Below are 20,788 nucleotides of genomic sequence, written 5' to 3' on the forward strand. Positions count from 1 at the left end.
TACAGTTCTCATCTTCAATACTTCCTTACTACAGAAGTCAGTGACACAGTGTATCCATTCAATACAAACCAAATGCTTCCAAGGGAGAGGAGAGTCAAAATAAATCCTTAGCACTGTGAGTCACAGTAAATTCCCACCATTTAAAAACTCACCAGGTAGACAACAAATGAAAGATACATTCTGGTGATACCCTAATGAAACTGCATTCTTATTTCCTACCTTGCTCCTCCCTCCTCCCAAAAGTCAATGATACCATTACACACACTTTCTATTCCAAACTTTAAAACTGTCAGAATCATTATTTGGAAGTATAATTGGTACCTTAGATACAGTCAAGAGTACACCAGAGACTTTAACACCCGCCTGATTGGAAGAGCCTACTGTGATAGGCATGGGACAATCAAGGCAAAAAAGCACACAGGTCTTAAGCACATGGATGATACTATTTTAAAGATTTGCTTCTATACCTCTCGTGTGTTGCCTGACAAACACCTTTCTCTCCCCTGGTGTAAAAAGGGACCATATCTGGATCACTTGGAGATTGTCTCTCACATTCCACTTAAAACCTTGCTGTAGTATTGGGGTGGCAGGATGCTGCCTGTTGCTGCAGTTTCAAACAAGCGACCTTCTGATTCATATTTCGAGGCATGATTGTAATTAAAATAAAAACATAAGCCGGTTACGCATCGCCCAGCCAGCTCTGAAATCCTCAAGTGCCAGCCCAGCACCCTCAGTCACACATTCTCTTAGTGCATGTACACACACATACACAGTGAGGGCTACTATTAAACTCGCTTTAGCTTCCTCCAACAGACACGCCTCCAGCTGCCAGAAGCTTTGGAGCAGACGTGCACGCTTTAGTTTTAAAAAATCGTCCAACATGACTGGACTTGTAGTTCTGAATTAAGAGGGATTTCAATGAAACTCCCTTCTAAAGAGTGGGAGAAGTTTCATCCTTCCTTTACAATGAGTTTGAGCCTAAGTAAAAGCAGGGCGGAAGGGAATCGATTTCTCTGCATTGGACTGTCCAATTCGGAACGACTAACCCGTCCCGAAAAACTGGGGTGATTTGCTTTTTTGCCCCGCCCCCTTAGTCCATGGAGTATACCTCCTTCCTACGTGTTAACTAACTTGTCTGTTCCTGAAAGCATGATGAGCTGCCTACCAACCACGGCCACTCCTCCCACCTTCAAGCAAAGCACGACAACACTACTAGGGTAACACAGAGCGTAGGGGAAAATCCACGAACTGCACACACCATTTCCACACGTGATGTTTCGGGAAGACACTGAAGCACAAGGCAGCTCCCGTTCTCTGCTCCTTGCTGACTACATAGTACAGGATTTGTAGCTTAACCCGAGGGCAGATACATTGTACAATCCACAGCCAAAGAGCTTCACTGAAATCAACCCCGCAGTCTGCTTTTGACTGGGGCTCGTCTATCCAGGTACTGGGGGGCATCACAAGAGAAGGTGGTACACGCTCAAGACACGAATATGGGGGGGAAGATACACTTACAAAATGGTTGGAGAAAACCATCACCTCTCCCCGATCGCGTTACGAAGAGTGCTGGGACAGGGACGCCAAGCTTCGCCCCCCCACCCCCACCCTCCGTACCTTCAGGCTAGATCTCAGAGAAGGGGAAAAGCAACATCTGCCCCCACGAGGCAGTTCAAATGTTCTGGCGCCAGACTGGACTTGGAAGAAGCGAAAAGACATTAGGAAAGGCGGGGTGGGGGGAGGTGGTTCTTTCATCGCAAAAAGCCAAGCTCGATGCAAGCTGTTCTGCACCTCAGTTTTCCATCTCACGGGCGCAAGCACTCTGCAAGCGGCGGATCTGTAGTATTTCAAATACCCAGCCCAGTAGATTCCCTGCAGCCTCCGGATTAAAAAGACTCCGGAGTGAGCCCAGGCTGGATGTCTGCTGCCTCCCGCTCAAGAAAAACGTGCGGCACGGGGGAGGAAACAAGGCCGCCAAGTGCTTTTGCTGCCAGGCAATGGAGAAGGAAGCTAGGAAGACTCTCCCGCCCCCACGAAGCTGGGAGAGAAAGGGGCTGGCCTATGAATCGACAGCCGCGGTGCGGGAGAGAGCTCCCCCCGAAAACGTACCGGGCAGTCAGGCACCCCCTGCCCCTGCCCAGTGAGGGGGGAGAGATTTTATTAGGAAAGAGGCAGGGGAGGCACCGAGCCCCCGCTCGCCTGCAGGAGGGCTTGCCCGGGGGGAAGAGGGACTGCACTGCCCCTCTCCTCTTCTTTGCCGAGCGAGATCACCTCTGATCTCTCTGGGCGAATCCTTTTGTCCCTACGCCCCGCCCTGCATTGACTGGGCAGCTTCACTTCCGGGATGGCTGCGCCCCACGTGGGGCGGATCTATTACACGTGGGGGGGAGGAGGATGGGGGAAGACACCGAACCTGCCTGCTCCCCCTCCCCCATTCTCCCTCCCTCTTGGAGGCAGAAGGAGGCGGGGCCATGCTTTCATTTCTACCAATCAGCTGCAAGGAGAGGAAAACTTCCCTCCTCCCTCTCCCCGACGGAATTGGAGAGTCTTTTACCATTTGGGGCGGGAAGCCCAACCTGAAACACAGCCAGGTCTTTTGATAGGCGGGACGATTTTGGAACCCTATAAAATAGAAGGGGCGGGGCTAACTCCGCCTTGTGACTACATGAGGAAGAAGGGAAGGGAGGTGGGGTGTGTGTACTGCGTATTCACGGCTAGGAGGGTAGCGCGGACAGGCGCATGCTCTGCCGCTGCGGCTAGCATAGCTGGGGTTGCAAACAGCCGTCTCCCTCCAACACGGGGGGGGAAGCGAGTCAGGCTAGCAGCACCCGAGTCCCTGGCAGTGGGGTGTGTGTGTGTGGGGGGGTCTCCTTTAGAAAGAAGAGGCAAAATCCCCCCTCCTCCTTCACCCAAATCCACGCCTTGTAAAGATCCCTCCTTCGCTTTCCAGCCTGCTGCTGCTCCCGCCCCCTCCAGAGTCCGCCCCTGAAGTCAGCCTGGGTGGCGCGGGGCGGGCCGCGGCTCCGAGTCGCGGGCGGCCTCACTGACATTGCTAGTGCTGTAATGAGAGAGTAAAGAAGCCCCTTCCTCCCTCGGGCAGCGAGTCCAGCGTGGAGAGGGCCAGCCCGTCACGGTAGCTAACTCCATGCAGATCAGTACAACCCCCTAAACCCTCTTCCCTATCTCCCACATCTGATGGGCGCCCCCTCTGTAGCGTTTCCTTTTCCCGGGTCAGATCCATCCCAGTTCGTCCCCCCTCCCCGACCTTCACGGCTCCCTTGCTTCCTGAAACTGGTCTGAGCCACTGTGCAAGAGAGCAGCAAAGAGGGCCACCCCACCGCCGGATTGCGGGAGAAAACGGAGCCGCTGCCAGCGGGAGTAGCCCAGCCCCGGGGCTGCCCATCTTTCCCTCCCACCGGCATGATAGGAGGCGGGGTGGAGAGATGCAACTCCATGTTTGCAAAGGGAAGGCAATCAGGTTCAGTCAAGGGGGGTCGGTGCGCGGGAGGCAGCGAGGGTTCGGCGCTGGAACGTCCACGCGTCGCCCGGGGTTCGGCGCTGGAACATTCAGCCGCTGCCTGGCTACTCTGCGTTCGGCAAAGGACCGCCCCGGCGGCTGCTAAAGGCCCCGCTCCATTCAGCGGGGCTCCAGCGAGGGTTGTTGTGGTGTGCATTTGAAAACAACACTCAGGCAGCTGCTGCCGCCGGGTGCAGAGAGAGGGAAGACGGAGCTGCCGCCTGCGCCAAGAGGCAGATCCATTCACTCACACACACAACCTCCCCCTCTCCCCCCCCCCCCCCCAAGTTTCACGTAGAGAAGCACAAATCTACAGATTCCGATTCCGCCCTCCTTGTGCGTAAAACATCCGGCCTTGGGATTTGTAAACTAGCTCCACGCTCCGGCCGGCAGCGCCTGGAAAAGCCCTGCACCCCTCGCCGAGCGGCAAAAGCCGCCCCCACAATCAACTCAACAAAGTCCTAAACCTCCTCCCGGGAGTCGGGACCCTAGCCCGCAACGCAGCTTTGTTTATGCCAACTGCCAAGCAAAATAAGGGGCGGGGGCACTGAAGTCTCCCTGCTCCTCCTCCTCCTGCCCCCAAACTGCATCGAAGGAACCCAGCGCGCTGTTGAAGAAGCGCCGCCAGCAGACACGCCACCCGATCAAACGCTTGCTCGTCCCCGGCTCCCCACGCGAGGAAGGAGAGGAAGAGCGAGGGCAAAGCAAAACCCAGGGAAAACTGCTTTTAATGTCTCCCCTCTTCCTCAACTGAGCCGACTGCCCAGTCCCTCCCCACCTTGCCTAGCAGCAGCAGCAGCCCCTGCCGCCACCACCCCCTTCCTCCTCTGGTGGCGGCCCGCCTCGGAGCGGGTGATTTTCACACACACCCTCCCCAAAATGCCCAATATTTTTGGGACTAAATTGAAAGCAGCTGTTACATACCCTCAAAGCCCAGGCGAGGAGTCCTGAATGGATGGGCACTCCCCCCAGACGGGATTGGCCGCCCGCTCAAACTCGTCACTTTAATCCCACCCATCAGGGGGCGGGAGGGGAGGGTGAAAAGAAGGCTGGATCCAAACCTGCAGCCGAAAACACGCCCTCGTCCCCGAAACACGCAGGGCTTTGTGCAAAAGTGGAGTTGGGCTGCTGTGCTGATCAGCCATGGACGTCCATCAAACTCACGCCTGCCGGACGGGGAGTGAAGTGAGCTCTCACCCACCAGGGCTTGCAGGAGCTTTGGTTTCCGCGTGTCTAGCTGCATTTGAAGCACTTTCGGAACCTACCTGTTACAGTGTTAAGGGAGCACCCTGGCAAAGCAAAGTTAGGCTGACTGCCACACGGTGCCAGTCTTAGGGCCATGGGAGCGGAGCGGTGTGGTTGTGCGGAGACGCCCCCCTTGGTAGCTAAACTCTAGGGCAGAGAGCACAGCAACAGCATCATAAATTGTTCTTGTTTAATAATAACAATAGTACTGTGCCTCATCCTAGCAGCTTCCATCCAAGCGTTAACTCCTGGAACACCATCCTCCCACTTTTATAGTGTCTTCTTGCCCAGGATCTCAGGACAGCTTACAAGCATGCACGATTAACCCTTGCAACAAGCTTGTGAGGTAGGTACTACCCTCATTGTATGGACAGGGAAACCGAGGCAGAGAGAGTAAGTAATTTGCCTGAGGGCTGTGGCAGACTGGGGAGCAGAACTCTGATCTCCTGAGTCTCGGTCCTCCACTTTAAGCTGTTATGCCAGCCATACACATTTTGTTAAACAGCAAATGTGTAATGGGTGAGAAGGGCAAGAGCCTCATAGGGTGGATGGAGAGCACAGGATCCTCTTTTGGAAGAAGAGTGGGAACCGCTTAGAGAAGGGGTGAGTGCTGGGAAGGGACACTCTCCCGTCTCTCTTCTCCCCCGCCCCCGACTGTTCTATGTAAATGTATAGGACTTATTTGTAGTATTATAGCACCTAGCAGTCCCAGTCATGGAGCAGGACTCCAGGTGCTTAGGTGTTGTACAAACATACAACAAAAAGACAAGTCCCTGCCCTAAAGATCTTATCTATATATGACAAGAGACAACAGCTGGATAGGAGCAGATGGGGGGAGTACAGGGAAACAATGAGACACAACTGGTCCTGGACACCAGGAGTCTCGGAGACATTTGGATCCTGGGATCTGATGCTCTCTTTTTCCAGTTTCATGGAAAATCTGGACTTCATTCCAGTCCCAACAGGTGAAGATCTGTGACCCCATTTCCAGAAAGAAGACAGAAGAAAATAGAACTAGATTTATCTCAGGTTTGCATTAGAGAGACAAGGTGGGTGAGATAATACCTTTTATGGGCCCAACAAAGCTTGTCTTTTCACCAACAGAAATTGGTCCAATAAAATATTACCTCACCCACCTTGTCTCTCTAATGACCTGGGACCAACACAGCTACAACAGCACTGCTTAGAAGCATTTTCATTCAGAGAGAAAGATCACCTACCATAATCCCAACTGGATAGCTCACCTACACAATTGAAGTCCCCATCCCCATTCACTGGTAAACAGCAGGCCTCCTTAACTAGGACGATTCCTAAGAGAGATTCAAGTACATTTCAGTGGCTCTAAGCAATGGGTAAGTGGCCTGCCTGAAATGCATCTACACGCAACAAAACAGCAACCTTGTTTTCTGCACCTGTGCTACCACCGGTAACTGCGAGTGTAAATCAGGCACACTTGTGGTGAAAAACAAGCAAATCCCTGGACCTTTCAGTGTCTGGTCAAAGTTTGCATTTATGCTATTGGTGCCACTGGTAGCAATGATCTAAGCGTAGATGGGTCATTAGCTCATTCAGGGCTTGATTCTGAATAATGCTGAGAATTCTTACATCCCATTTACTTCAATGGGAACTGAGGGTGCTTGGCACCTGCTGGAGTTGTTTAGCACCATGCAGGATGAAGCCCTTAAGTGGCATGCCTGGTGGTACCTGTAAACCAGTTGACAGGTATGAATTAGCATCTGCTAATGTGAATCTCTCCTTAGCCAGTCTCTTGTTCATTTCACATTGTTCCCCTGCTGTGTTTTTTTAAAAAGTGTTTGAACATCCCTTGTTTTTAAAGTGAGGTAATAAAAGGGAATCTCTCTCAGTACACAGCCAGGAACTTCTGACTTCTAAAGCCTGGGTTCTGACACAAGGAACATGGCACTAACATCTCTGCCTCAGTTTCTCCATTTGTAACATTGGACACTAGTTCTTACTCTCTCTCAAGGGTGTAGGGAATTAGCAGGTAAAGTGCTTTAAAGATGAGGAGTGCAATGTATGTGCTAATGCATTATTATTAGAGCTGTGCGTATATGGACAAAATTCAATGGCCTGGATCCTTCAATGAAATGTGGAGCTTGTTGCAAGATTGGGGCCAAAGTTTGTATCCAATAGCTCCAGCCCTTTTCATACCCTTTTGGGTTTCCTTTGTGGGAACTTTACCTAGACTGTAAACAATATGAGGGCAGGGACCATCTGTAAATTGAAGTTAAATAGGTGCAATAAATACAAAAAGGAAGCCGTTGATCTAGCTCTCCTTTCCCTTCTCAATTACTCAGCTTTTGCTACCTTGACTCGTGGGATGTCACCACTTTACTGGCTCACCATTCATCTGAGCCTCCAAGTTTAGGCACCACCTGAATACTTAACATAAAAACCAAGCTGGGACAAGCCCTCCAGTCTCTCTTTGATACATCATAAAGAAAGATGTGCACAATTCCAATTAATTTTCCTTTGCAGCTTACTTCTAAGGGAGTGGAGATGCCTGGTTAGTTGGGACAAATAGCTGGGGGCACATTGGCTGGCAAAAAGGTTAATTAGGGATTAGCAGAGCCCCCTGATTTGTTAGATACCTCTTTATGAACAGTTGCTCTCCCCTCTTCCACTTATTAAACCCTCCCACTCTATCCTTCCCTAAGCACACCCTCCTTTGCCATTGGATTGCCAAACCCTGCATGTGCTCCCAGTGCCATGTGCCTCCAGCCCTTCCCCACACTCAGATGGCACCACACTCCCTAGAATAAGCCCCTTTCCCATTCCAGATTCAACTCCCTGCCCTTCCTAGAATAAGGTTTTGTTAGAGGCCTAAATTATCCCACCAGCTCCCTGGACCCTCCTACCAGCTACACTCCACAGTGATGTGAGAGAGGTTCCAGTTTTCTTTCTTAAAAATAGGGTCAATGTGGTCTTGGGGGAGCTAATTAAGAAGATTCTACTATGCCAGGATCAGCTGAGACCCCCTCTCAAACTCTGTCTACACTCACTGCGAAATTGGGCAGCAGTCGACGGGTGATACATAAGCTATGTAGAGTAGCTTGCGTATCTCCCGTCAACTTCCTAACTTCTACTTATTACAGCGTCCCCACTGTGCTGGGCCGATGGGAAATGCACTCCCGTCAACGCAGCGTTACTCTTCTTGGCAAGAGCGGATTAGCAGCGTCGATTTCTAGATCGACTGAGTGAGTGAGTCTCCACTTCCGCTCAATTGATCCCAGTGAATCGATCTGGTGGTGTCGCCTGTGCCGTCAGTATTCACATAGCCTTAGTCTTTGCTCCAACCTCTGGGGTAACTCAGAGTGACCAAATTAAAAACCAGATTCTTACATGCAAACCCATCTGTGATCGACAGTAAGTCAAGGAGCAGCTGGACTTTGAGGGCCTGATTCTTGGTTGCTCTATTCCTGCACTTGGAAGAGGGGACCAAAGTTGACTTTAAACCTCCTTGCCACTCCCTATAATCTAGGGCCATGCCAGGACAGAACACACCCTACACACCACTGTAAGGTAGAATTTAAAAAAAACTGGCATGTTATGGCATTAAAGGAATAACAAACTTAATATATTTGCACTGTCCAGGAGAGGGCTGGGCAGTACAGTACATACATTTCAGGGGGGAAATTTGGAACTGGGGATGTACTGGGTCACCTTGCAGCATAACTAAGGCTGGTAAGAGCCCAGCTGTGGCTGGATGGCTGCAGCACACACATAGACATAGCTGGGAGTGACTTACCTGTGGAGGCCGTTTGTGAGCAGGCCAGGTTAGAGGCTACAGCAACAAGGCATCGTAAAGGACACCCCAGGTTACATGGCAGGGAGTGACACAGCTACTAATTAGTCTGGATTGTGCCCCAGCAGTAAGTTAGAGTAGCCTTGAGACTGCTCTAACTTACACGTTACTTACCATAGCCCCCTGTAGGCCAAAGGAAGCAGAGAATAACTGTAGTGCAGTGCACTTTGGCCATGCCCCTGAAGCACCTATGATGTGGTCCCTGCACCAGAGGACTGAGAGCAGGGCAAGTGTACAACCTTGTGCCAGCTCTGCACCAGACGGGGAGACTCCATGCACAACAGGTGGTCTCAGGGGGCTGGTTACACCCCCTTTATAGCACTTTGTGCTTCAAAAGTGGGGTAAAGTTAGTGCAATTGAGAAACTGTGTGTGTGAGTGAGACATCCCTGACTGTTCTGGGTACATTTCTGTGGTGAAAATATCCCTAAATCAGAGAAAGTTAAAGGTGATGTGAAGGGGGGGGGGGGTGTTGAGTGAAGAAGGGGGAGAGACTGGTGGGTTTGTGCCCTGTTGTGATGCTTTATAATGTATTACAAAAATCTGAGAGGGGAGTTATTTTTTAAGGCTCCCCCACCCAGAAACATCAAGAATGTCAGGTTTTGTTTTCTGTGTTTTGCTGGCGGTCTCCCCTGTGCTTCAACTGGTCTGAAAAAAAGTCTTTTTGGGAGGGGTCCTATCAATCTGGGAACAGCAGTTTTGGTAAGACAGTGCTTAAAGAACACCCTTCAGGGACCTGGCTTGATTTGATTGAGTTGTTTGTTTGGTTTTGCATGTATGCCATCCTTTGTGAGCCTTCCCTCCTCCCCTCCTACACTTTAAGCACTGGATTTTCCCCAGAGGAGGACCCAGAAATGTGGATTAGGATCTCTCTCTGCCCCTGCAGAACAGAGGTGTCAAGTCTTTACCATGAGAGCTTTCTTTCCAGTTGCTGGTAGGCAGTAAGTGACAAAGAAAAAGGCTCGATGTTTGAAGGTACTGCTCATCCACAATTTCCACTGAATTTAGTTAGAGTGGTGGGTGCTCAGAACCTCTGGAAATCAGACCCCAGGAGTAAACACCACTTCCTCCTCCAGGTCAGTTTCATTTCCTTGCTGTCTATGATGTTCTGTTAATTCTCCAGTCATCCAGAGTGTCTTCCAGGAAAAATAAAAGATCTGCATTTCTTCTGTTTAAAAAAAAAAAGCAGAAAAAAAAATTATTCAGGCCTGATCATTCAATTCAACACAATGAAGCAAAGAAAAGGTCACACATGCAGGTCACCTTCCCCTCTCAAAGATTCACCCTTCAGCTCAGCGTCCATAAAGACTGCAGACGGACATGCAATTATCAGACAAAAAACTGGAGTCTTTACATTTGAGGATCAATGAACACATCAGAAGGCCCCATGAGGAACTAACAAAACATGAGTAATTAGGACAGAAGAATCAGAACTGTCTCCAGGAAAATTAGTTTTATTGTAAGACCTGGAGGGTCAAATTACAGTGATAGTTTGAAGGTTCTCCAGTAAGGCTGGAAAATATAAAATTTATTAATATAACAGGTTTGATCTTACTCGCATGTAATTCAATGAGAATTTTGCCAGTGACTTCCATAAAAGAAAGGGCAGTCCTGAAATGCTAAATAAAATAAAATATCCCTTGTGGCAATTCAATACTAAGGTTGAAAAATTAAGCACTATGAAGTCAGGATATTTCAAAATGCACAGGACTTAATTCTGCTGTCTTGCGCAAACTCTATGTTGTATTGTATCCGTTCATACCAAACAATGAAGATCCATTCATAACAAATAAGACATGAAGATTTACACATGACAAGGAAAACAGGAATGAAAAATAATGTCTGTATTCTCAGCAGTATGGCTGAACTCGTTGTGACCTCATCCCTAACTTTGGCATACTCTGTTGCTCGACCTTGACTAGGCATTAACACAGCCTTTGGATTTAATTTCCCTGTTTGTTTTTAATTTGTTTTAAAGTCAAAATAGTTCAGCTCTCAGAGTTTACAAGTTTGTATATTCAGTTAATGTTACTATTCCGCCATTCCTGACCTAGGCCTTTCAAGCCCAGCCCCTCTTGGCTGTGAACAGATAGCATCTCTAGACCAGATTCTCAGCTTCATCCTGAAGGGAGACACTTTTCCACTTCCTGACTTCTGGGGCAGCCAGGGGCCATCATGGTCCTTGATTTAAAGCAGCCTATGGCTGTCCCACAGGGGTTGCTGCACCTGCCAACGGCCACTAGAGAGCTATGTGTTCCACCTTATCTCGAGCACACTCCGATTCGCTACCTCCCTGGTATGCCCACTACATGGAGAGAGGGGTGAATGGGGGTCTAGAGCTGTGCTGGCTCTATACTAACTCTGTGCTGGCTCTCCTCTGGGCAGGACAGTCAGAGCAGATAGAGGACAGAGAAATTGGCTTTGTGGTTCTGAGGTTTCATCTGAAAGACCACGCCCAGTAACGGGCATGAGAAAAATCACTTTGCTAAAGATAGAATGCAAATCTTCTGCCAATAGCTGGGATCCATCCTCCCCCATCAAGTCCTCTAGTCTAGACAGGCTCCCAAAGTGCAAAGAGGAAGAGACTTTGATCATCAGCGAGGACATTCAGTTTATTACATTTATCAGTTGAGCAAAGGCTGCAGAACACTCTAAAGTATTTTTTGGTTGAAGTTTTGAATTTTTCAGACTTGTCTGCTGGCACCTCAATAAAGTCACAAAGAAAGGCCCTGATCCTGCAACAGGATCCACGTGGACAGACAGGCTCCTGTCGAGAGCCACTAAAGTTAGTCAAGCTCCATGTGGCTACGCAAGGCTGCTCATTTCAGGATCAGTGCCAAAGTTAGAGGCTGGTAAACAAGACAGTTACAATATTATATTAAAAGGTAACGAAAAGGAAAATAATCAAACCAAACAAAAAAACAAAATAAAACAAAAACAAAAACAAAAAAAACCCAGCCCAAAAAGCAGAGGCAGCAAAGTAAGCATGTGTGGGAATTTCTTCCTCAAAAGGTTTTCAATCAAAAACATGGTTTTTCAAATGAAAATATAAATTTTCTGTAAAAATTTCCAACTTAAAAAAAAATTGTTTTGTCAAATTTCAATATTTTTTTTCTCTGGTTGTGGTTTATTTCTCCCCACTTTTCTGATGGGGGGGATATAGTGGGGAGCCACTCCTTTCTGGAAACAGGATTTTGGTTATGAAATGAATTTTTGTTTTGGAAAAAAGTTTAACAAACAGGAAATATTTACTACTATATATATATATATATATATATATATATATATATATATAGAGAGAGAGAGAGAGAGAGAGAGAGAGAGAGACACACACACACACACACACACACAGAGATTAAATATTTTGTCATGGAAAACACTTACGTTCTTTTTCAAGCCGACAACAAAATCAGTTCTGCCCACAACCTATAAGAGATATGCTAAAATCTGAAATAATGAGTAATTCCTCATCAAAATCTGGCAAATTTATCCCTTCCATAGTCCTTTCCTTGGTTTCTTATCTGAACAATAAAAAAAAATAAAAAAAAAAAACCAGCATAACCAGGAGCAGAACAGTGATTATTAAAATGAGAAGCAGTGTGATCTACTGGACAAGATATGGGACAGAGTCAGGACATCCATGGTGTCTCTTTCCCCTCTTCTCTTTCTTGTCTGTTTAGACTATAAGGGGCTCTCACACTATGTGTTTGTACAGCACCTAGCACAATGGGGCTTGGATCTTGACATTACCACAGTGCAAATAACTAAACAAGATTTTGTCTTTTTAGAATAAATGCAAAATGTTGCCAGAGATTGGAGGAAATGTCCAATCCAGTATTTTTAAATTTAGTTCTTAATGACAATTGTCTTTTCTTGACTTGTGTTTAATGAGCAATATCCAGGGAAATGGACTCTGTTCAAAGCCCTTGGGAAGAAATTATTACTACTGCTAATTATTTTGCAACTAAAGCTGTACCTGGCACTGAAACAGAATAGGGAGTATTGCTTTCAGACAATGGCTGAGGATGGAATTTCCAAAGGCACCTGAGGGAGTTAGGAGCCAGCTCACTTCAGATTTCCAGGGAATCTGGCTCTTCTGAAAACCTCACCTGTCCATGTTTGACAACACAAGGATCTGCTCCTGATCCAACAGGACTTGGTGCTGGTTAATACCTGCCAGTATCAGGGTCTTCATGGGCTCAGTCTGTGATCCTGGATGCTCAGAGGTAGTTCCACTTTAATTTTAAAAATAGCAACAAAAATAAGTGACCCCCCTCATCAGGTATTCTCCTTCCCCCCATGCTATTCCAATACATCCTGCTTGTCGCGCTGGGCTTGATGCTGAGGGACCTGGCAGGGAGGAGAAGAGGCCTAGGCCTTGGAGTAGCAGGCTGGTGGTGCTAGCGTGGTCCTGAGTCCTAGCTCTCTGTGTAACAGCAGATCCACCAGCCCTGCCATTGCTTTTTCTCTGACCTGCCTCCAAACCCTGCTGTGCCAGGATGGGCTGGATGCCTCCTTGGACCTGGGTTGCAGGACATGTGGCCTCCTCAAATTCTTCTCATCCCAGACAATGGAGCCACATGGTTTGTACTGAGTGTGGGTCTCACCACAACCACCCAGCATTCAGCGCGCCTGCATGTGGCGAACATGGAGCTTCCGCATCCTCAGCTGACCTCCTAGGCTTTACATGGTCTGTGTAAATGCAACAAAAACTCCCTTTCCAGAGAGAGAGTCTGAAAGGGGGCTGCTGAGAAACTTGCTGATGCTTTAGGCAGTCTCTAGGGCTTTAGGCCAGTGGCCTCCAAAGCACAGACTTGGTCATCAGGGCTCACCTGAAATCAGGAGCTGTACCCAGGTCTGGTACATCTACCCCAAGTGTCCAGCATAATCAGGAGGGGGGCCGGAGAGGTGAAGTTTGAGGATGGAAATGAACAACTCCTAGAGTTGCATAGGCTGGCAGGTGCTTCTAGAGGGCCATCTAGCCCAAACCCTCATGGCAGGGTTGATTTCATTGGCCTTACAACAGCTGTAATAGTGAGGCAGCTGATCTGATCTCCAGGATCAGTCATTCCACTGCCTCCCTTGACAGCTTGTTCCATCACTGAGCTACCCTCCTCGTTAGACCATTTTGTTCTCTCTAATATTAAGCTTAATTTCCCCCTGCTGCCCCTGAAGCTCATTGCTGCTTGTTCTGCCCTGTTGACTAATGAGAATAATTGGCCCCTCTACTCGTTAGAACATCCCTTCATGTAGCTGTAGACAATTATCAAATCTCCCCTCCCTTGTCTAGACTGAGACTGAGCCTGCTCGGTTGTTATCATCTCTCCCACAGGGTCTGCTTTCCAAATCTCTAGCCATTCCTGCTGATTGCCTCTGACTCTCCCTCCAATTTGTCTGTCTTTTTCCAGATGTGGTGCCTAACAAATGCTGAATAGGATACTCCAGTGGAGGCCTGATCAGTGCTCGGTAGAGCTGATTACCTTGCTTATTTGACACACAGCTATTAAATCAACCCAATATAGCACTGGATTTTTATGCAGCAGTATTGCATTGCTGCTTCATTCTGTTTGTCATCCTCTATCATCCCTAGATTCTATTCTATGTAATTTCTTAGACCACGCTCATTACCATAGTACCTGAGCGCCTTCCAGTAGAGAATTAATTAATGTAAGTACCTCTGTGGTGTGTGTAGTGGAAGGTTTGGTTTGGGTAGGATTTTTGTTTTTCTTTTAATATAAACATCCATGTTGCTGTGTACTTATGGCAGAGAAGACAAGGCCAAGGAAATGTCCTTTGCACTTTAGATGGAAGGTGATGAAGTTTGTGATGGTCTTTATTTCCTGGGGGAGTTTGTCCCATAGTTTCAGCCAGGCCCCAACAAAGTTCTCTCTCCCGCACAGATGAGCTTTACCCTTTTTGTTGAGAGTCCCATTGTGCCAGAGAAGCACAGTTGTCAACCAGTCTTTGTCCCAGAGTTTTAGGCAGTCTTTTAGATACCCAGGGCCAAGGCCATGGGGAGTCGTAATGATAAGGACTATGATCTTGACTGGCTATTCGATGGGAAGCCGGTGTAGAAAGTGGAGGCCAGGTTTGACGTGCCCATAGCAGTTCGTATTGCCGAGGAGATCTAGGGCCGCAGTCTGTACTGGTTGGAGGTTCCAAAGTGCTGCAGGCTTCATGCCCACGTACATTGCATTGCTGTAGTCTAGCCAAGAGGTGACAAAGGGGTGAATAACTGAGACCAGCTCATCATCTGCCAGACTGGGATGGAGTCCCCTAGCCAGCGGGAGATGGCAGAAAGCAGCACCTGTGGATGCTGCAATGCGAGAGCTTAGCATCAGCGAGGAATCCAAGAGCACCCCCTGCTATGGCTGGAACTGACCAACTGTGGATCCTTTCAACCAAAGATGATGGCTGTCTGGCTGCTCACTCTTCAAAGTGCTTTCTGCTCTGTCCACCAGCATCACCTGTCTTGCATGGGCTCAGCTTCAGATCCTTCTCTGTGCTGCTGCTGCTGCCGTGACAGGATCTCCAGTCACCATTGCCCCCCATTCGGTGCCCCTCCCCCTGCAAGCTGCTGCTCAGAGTGCCTCTCTTTGCCCACATGAACTCCTCCCTGTGTGAACCACTTCATGTCGGTCTTTATTTAAATCTAACCTTCCTGATTTCAGCTAACTGCACTGCTCTGTCACAGTGGTGCTGCCTTCTAATCCTGTCTCCAGAGTGTCTGTGGGGCTCCAGCTTCATAGCATCCATGCATTTGATTTATGCCTTTTCCAGTCCCTCTTCCAAGCCATTAGTGTTGGTCTAGAGTGCAAAAATATCAAGGCTCTTTCCCATAAGCCCTTAGACATAGCAAATGGTGGAAGAGCACAGACGGGGCCTGAACAGGGTCTATGATGAGGCAGCTTGGTTCTCCCGGAGCAGAGAAAGCTTGGTTGTGGGAGGAACTATATCCAAGTGGCCATGCGGCAGGTACCTTTTCCAAAGGCTTATCTTTTAGTCCTTGAGGAAGCTTGTTTACATTAGAGGAAACCAAAGGTGCAATTGTCAGCTGGTTTAAATGGTACAGCTCCATTAACTTCAGTGGAGCTGCATCAATTTACCCCAGTTCAGAACTGGATCCCAAACAAAGTTCTGGTTCACAAGACAGTCTTGACAGATTAGATATATGGGCTCAGAGATAGAATATAAAAAATAAGGATCCACATTCATCCCTGCTGTGACCCACCTTGAGTCTATAGAATAACAGCTGGGATGAAATGGTCCCATTGTGTCTGTCTATGTTAAGAAACAAGACATGTCATTAAAACATGAGAGCAAGCACATTTTAGTAGCATTTAGCTAACTGTGTAGACAGAGAATGTGGTAGTTTTAACACTTGGTTGAGGTGAACCCTATATTCCTCCATAGTGCAGCTATCAGGTTCTAAACACATTCCTGTTTTCCTAGTGTAGACATATCATACGTGTACAGTGATGCAGGCAAATAAAAATAATACCAAACCGGAGTGTAGTTTAAATGGCCTGGCCTTAGTTAGTACAGTAGAAGAACAGGATCTGGTGTATTGATAGTCAACGTTTTCACATTCCATGCAGCGTGTAGCAGCAGCAAAGATGACTAATTGGCTTCTGAATCCCATCGGAGTGATATTATATAGAAGTCGAAGAGTAACATGCCAGCTTGTTCCAGGACGTTGACAAGAGCACACTTGAAGGATATTTCATTTTGTTCATCTAGCTTGACCTGAGTTGGATACAAACCCGTGACCTGGTGGAGGAAGGAAACTGGTAATATGAGGTGGAGCCTGACACCCATTCTGTTTGCTTTGGGTTTTGGTTCTTAGAGATACTGGCCCAAGTCCTGGTTCCACTGGAATCATTTGCACCAGTTGAATCTCTCCCAGGAGATCCGTAGCATTAGGAGAAGGTTTCCCTTCCCTCCTGGAGCATGCTGACAAGGAAATCCCAAGGCTCTTCCATGCTGAAGACAATGTCAGTCATGTACTCATCTACTGCCTCCAGCCAACAGGATCCCTGTGTGTTCTACAAACCATGTACTACACCAGAGGCTTAAAAGTCCTCCTCTCCTGCAGGGTGAATTCCCTTGGACGTCTTTCTAAGAGAGAGGCTCTAGCTGATCCACAAGTCATGGGCTTGATGCAGGAATTATCAGGTGAGGCTCTCTGCCTTTTGTCATGCAAGAGGTCACACTAGATGACCATAAGGGTCCCGTGTAGCTGGAGACATAGGTGGAGTGGCCTGGTGGCCTACTGATTAATGCCTGAGCTGAAATCTGGGTTTGATTCCAAGTAACGGAGGCTCTCTTTTCCCAGGCGGACAGGTGTTGGAAGCACCAGAGAGTGTCTCACTGGGAAGGGAACCCTTCCCGTAGTTCAGGGAGAGGGTGATGTATTCCACTATTGATCTCAACTCCACTCTTCCTCTGCAAGCTGGCAAAAGATGGCTTGATTCCGGGGCGGGGGGGGGAGCTTCAGGAGTTGCAGAGTTTACAAAAAGGAAAAGAAAAGTCTCACACCCAGGAACAGGCAAATGAATGGGCGACGAGAGATTAAACAAGCCAACCTGAAGGTAATTCACTGTCCAGTGCAGCCAGCTAAAGGCAAGTGCAGGGTACTGCACAAAGCAGCACTTGTCATTGCTCACAGTGCAGGAGCCATTCGTGCCGTTTGTTAACCGCAACACAAAACCTACACACACCTACGGGGGGAGAGGGTGGAAAATAGCATGTCCAGGCCCAGGGAGCGGGACAATGGGCACAGGAAGGGCCTGATCCAAAGCCCATTGGAGCTGATGGAAAGAGTCCCCTTGATTTCACTGGGCTTTAGATGCAGACCTAAGGCATGGTGGGCCGTGCCCTAGAGTGTCCCGAACACGTTTCAGGTGCGCTGTAAGGCACTGAGCCAAGTGGTTGTTGCTTGAGGTACCTCCTGGCTCTGGGTTTTCCAAAGGAAGAAAACATTTATGTTACGAGCTTAGGTTGACTTTAGCGGGAGAAGAAGCTATTTACTCTATGACGTCCGTGACCCAGCGGCTTAGGCACCAGTCAGTCGGCTGATTGGATTTCCTTTCCCTTGACGTTTTAGAATTGCCCCAATGCTTTTCACTCTTTCCACTCTGGGCTTCAGTCCTGAGAGGCGCTGGCTGCTCTCAGCTCCCTTGAGTCAAGTCCTTTTGCACGACTCTGATTCATGCAGCCAAATCTCCCCCCCCCTGGAGCGCAGATGATTCTCCTCATCATGTGCTTAAAATGTTGCAATCCTCTCTGGCTTTAGCACTGTCTAGGCTGCAGCTGAGCAAGCACTTCAGTGGCTGGCATTGCCCCACTGTTTGTGCCAAAGGATCAGCATTCAGACTTGTGCCTCTGGTTAGAGGAGAGCCTCTCTTTCTCCCCAGAACCACTAACTTCAGAACGCTGCTGCGGCTGCTGATTATTTGTATTCCAATAGCTTCCGGCAGAGATGACCGCCCCACGGTGCTAGGTGCAGTACGAACACACAGTAAGGACAGACCCTGCCCCGAAGAGCTCACTGTCTAAACGGACAAGGCAAATGGTGGGAGGGGAGATTGAGGCACAGAGCCGGGAAGTGATTTGCACAAGGTCATGCAGCAGATCAGTGGCAGAGGCAGAAACAGCACCGGGGTCTCCCGAAACTCAGTCCTGTGCCCAATCTACTGGCCTGTGCAACTGCGTGCTCAGAGTGTTAGTACGGAGGGGAGCTGAACTGCCTGACTGCTATGCCCACCAGCTCTGCCAGCAGCCAGCCAGGACTAAGTCCTCACACTGCCTGCTCACAGCAAGCTTCCCCACGCCCAGCCCCTGGAAGCTAAGTAGACCAGCATTCTAAAACCCCCATGGCCCTCAGCCTCCTTGAACGTGGTGGGCATGGCTGCTCCACTAGACCCCTCATCTGCATCTGGGCTTTTCCTCTCCTCTCCCTGGCTATAGCACTTTGCGTGCGTGAGGACCAAGGCGCCTTCTATTGCATGCAGCCTCCCCTGCTCTCTGGCCTCTGCTCATGTTGCAGTTTGGCTCTGTCCTGGTGGTTTGCTGCTGCTGCGCCTCCTCCAGTTGTGGTGACACCTGCAAATTTAACCAGGTTGGAATTCACCCCAAGGCAACACAAGAAGCGCTTGGCTTTCCTGAACCTAAATGGTCGATAATTAGCCGCTGGCAAACCAAACGGTTCTGGAGCGAAGCAGAGAGAATGACAGAGGTTCGATCGCTGTGACAGAAACAGCTCCACAGACCAGCGAGAAGTGCTGGAGAGACCCCTGCCAGCCCGCAGCCCCGTTTGAGAATCCGTTCTTCACCCCTCACTGGGATGGAAAGGTCCCCCCCTGGTCTCCCCACACATCCCTTGGTGGGGAAAATCCACAGGAAAAATGCAACTTGGTTAGGCCCTTATCACCACACAGATTGACAGCTGTGGCGTCGTCTCTCTGTCATAGACTAATGCCAGCCTGCCTCTCTTACCCAGTCAGGCAAATTGCTGCTGCAGACATCTTTCTGGTTTGGGGCTATAAACATATCACCTGCTTCTTGGTCTCCCTCCACTGGCTCCCCTTCTCCTCCGCATCCAACACAAACTCCCTGTATAGAGTAACAGTGTGCCCTAGTGCATAGAGCAGCGGACGGCCTCAGAAGAGCTGGATTCTACTCCCAACGCTACTGGGTGATCTTAGGCCGCCCGCAGTGGCGCCGAGCTGCAGGGTCCCTCCTGCCCGCAGTGGCTCAGAGCTCTGGGCCCCCGCTGCCTGTGGCGGCTCAGAGCGGTCAGATTCCTGCCCCTGGCAGCTTTGGCCCTGCCACCCCAGGGCCCGGGGCTGAAGCTGAAAAAAATGTCACGGAGGTCTGTGAAAGTCACAGAATCCGTGAGCTCTGTGGCAAAATCTTACCCTTAATTCTTACGATTGTTTTAATTGTTGAGACCCCTCAGAGCTGAGCGGCAGCCTGCCTCTCACCTCTTGTGTACCCTCAGGACGTCCGCTCCTGCCTCCACTCTGCCAGCGATGACAGCTTCTCCCACCCATCCGTCTGCCCACAAGTGGCTTTGCACTTTCTCCTGCGTTGCCCATTTGGCATGGAAAGAGCCTAGCCGCCACACTGTCCCCACTTAAGACTCCTTTCTGCTGGGCTGCTTACAAAACACTCAACAGTGGCTAGGCAGCTAGTGTGCAGTGACCGTTGCTAATTATGCTAATTGAGATTGGCTCACCGTCAACTCAGGCTTTCCCCATGGAATGACCACTGCTATATGTTTCCCCATGTACCTGTATCCCAAAGGATCCACCTGCTATATCTTCCCATCGTGTTCTTCAGCCAGCCAGCTCTCTGGGGCAGGAACTCCGTTATGTGCACGCTGTCCTTGCACACAGGGTCCTAGTGCTAATTTACGGCCGTCAATGCAAGTGATGTGATGCAACCAGTCTGCAAACTTTGCCAATAAGTGTTGAGAAGCAGCATGCACCTTCATGAGAATGGTGCTGGCCACAGGGGAAGGTTTAACTGATTAGATACCTGGCTGTAATCAATGGGTAAGATGCACCTGTCACAGCCTCCAGGAATAAATCTGGATTGAATTCCTTCAAGTTCTGAGGGAGAGTCTCTTCTACTCTATTCCTGCTATCAGTAAACCGCTGCACCCAAGTGCAACAGACTGTGATGGGCATTCAGCTGCACTTTGGCATCTGGACGTGCCCTGACTGGTCCATCCCATGGTAATGGTAGATTTTGGAACCCTCCAGAATTGGGGCATTGGCTGGAAGTCACAGGAGTGTGTTGTTCATTCTCCCGCCAATACAACAGCTCCTGTCCATCCATACCAAACATTTCATCTGAAAATAAAACCTGGAAATGGCAGTGGTAGCAATCCCTCCCCCCACACACTTAAAATAACAACTCGTACCCCAGACTGGAGGAGATGTAACCATTTAATGTGTTTTATTAAAAATAAAAAGTACAATTTTATAAGTGGAATAATAACTTACTCCAGAGTGTGCAGTTGTACTCTTCCCACAAGGCGCATGGGTATCTTTAGGACCACAGAGTGTTACTTCATATTACTCTACGGCCATGTGTGCATATGCTTGATACATGATATTACATGGACCAAGGGGAGAGAGCACATTAGTGAAGAAGTCAGCCGTGTCCCTTTGCGACATCACGACTGCCCTAAGTG

General features: G+C 48.9%; 1 long non-coding RNA gene across 1 annotated transcript; it reads right to left on the minus strand.

Annotated features, from left to right (window-relative positions):
- Positions 1–9,108: 9,108 nt before the first annotated feature.
- Positions 9,109–13,667, minus strand: LOC137144391 (uncharacterized). The gene is made up of 2 exons (XR_010917392.1): positions 12,696–13,667; positions 9,109–9,754 (listed from the first exon to the last, which is right to left on the minus strand). It is a non-coding gene; the product is annotated as an uncharacterized lncRNA (long non-coding RNA).
- Positions 13,668–20,788: the final 7,121 nt, after the last annotated feature.

Source organism: Emydura macquarii, unplaced genomic scaffold, assembly GCF_026122565.2.
Source record: "Emydura macquarii macquarii isolate MOO-44397 ecotype Brisbane River unplaced genomic scaffold, CSIRO-AGI_Emac_v2 contig_3451, whole genome shotgun sequence".
NCBI classification, from domain to species: domain Eukaryota; kingdom Metazoa; phylum Chordata; order Testudines; family Chelidae; genus Emydura; species Emydura macquarii.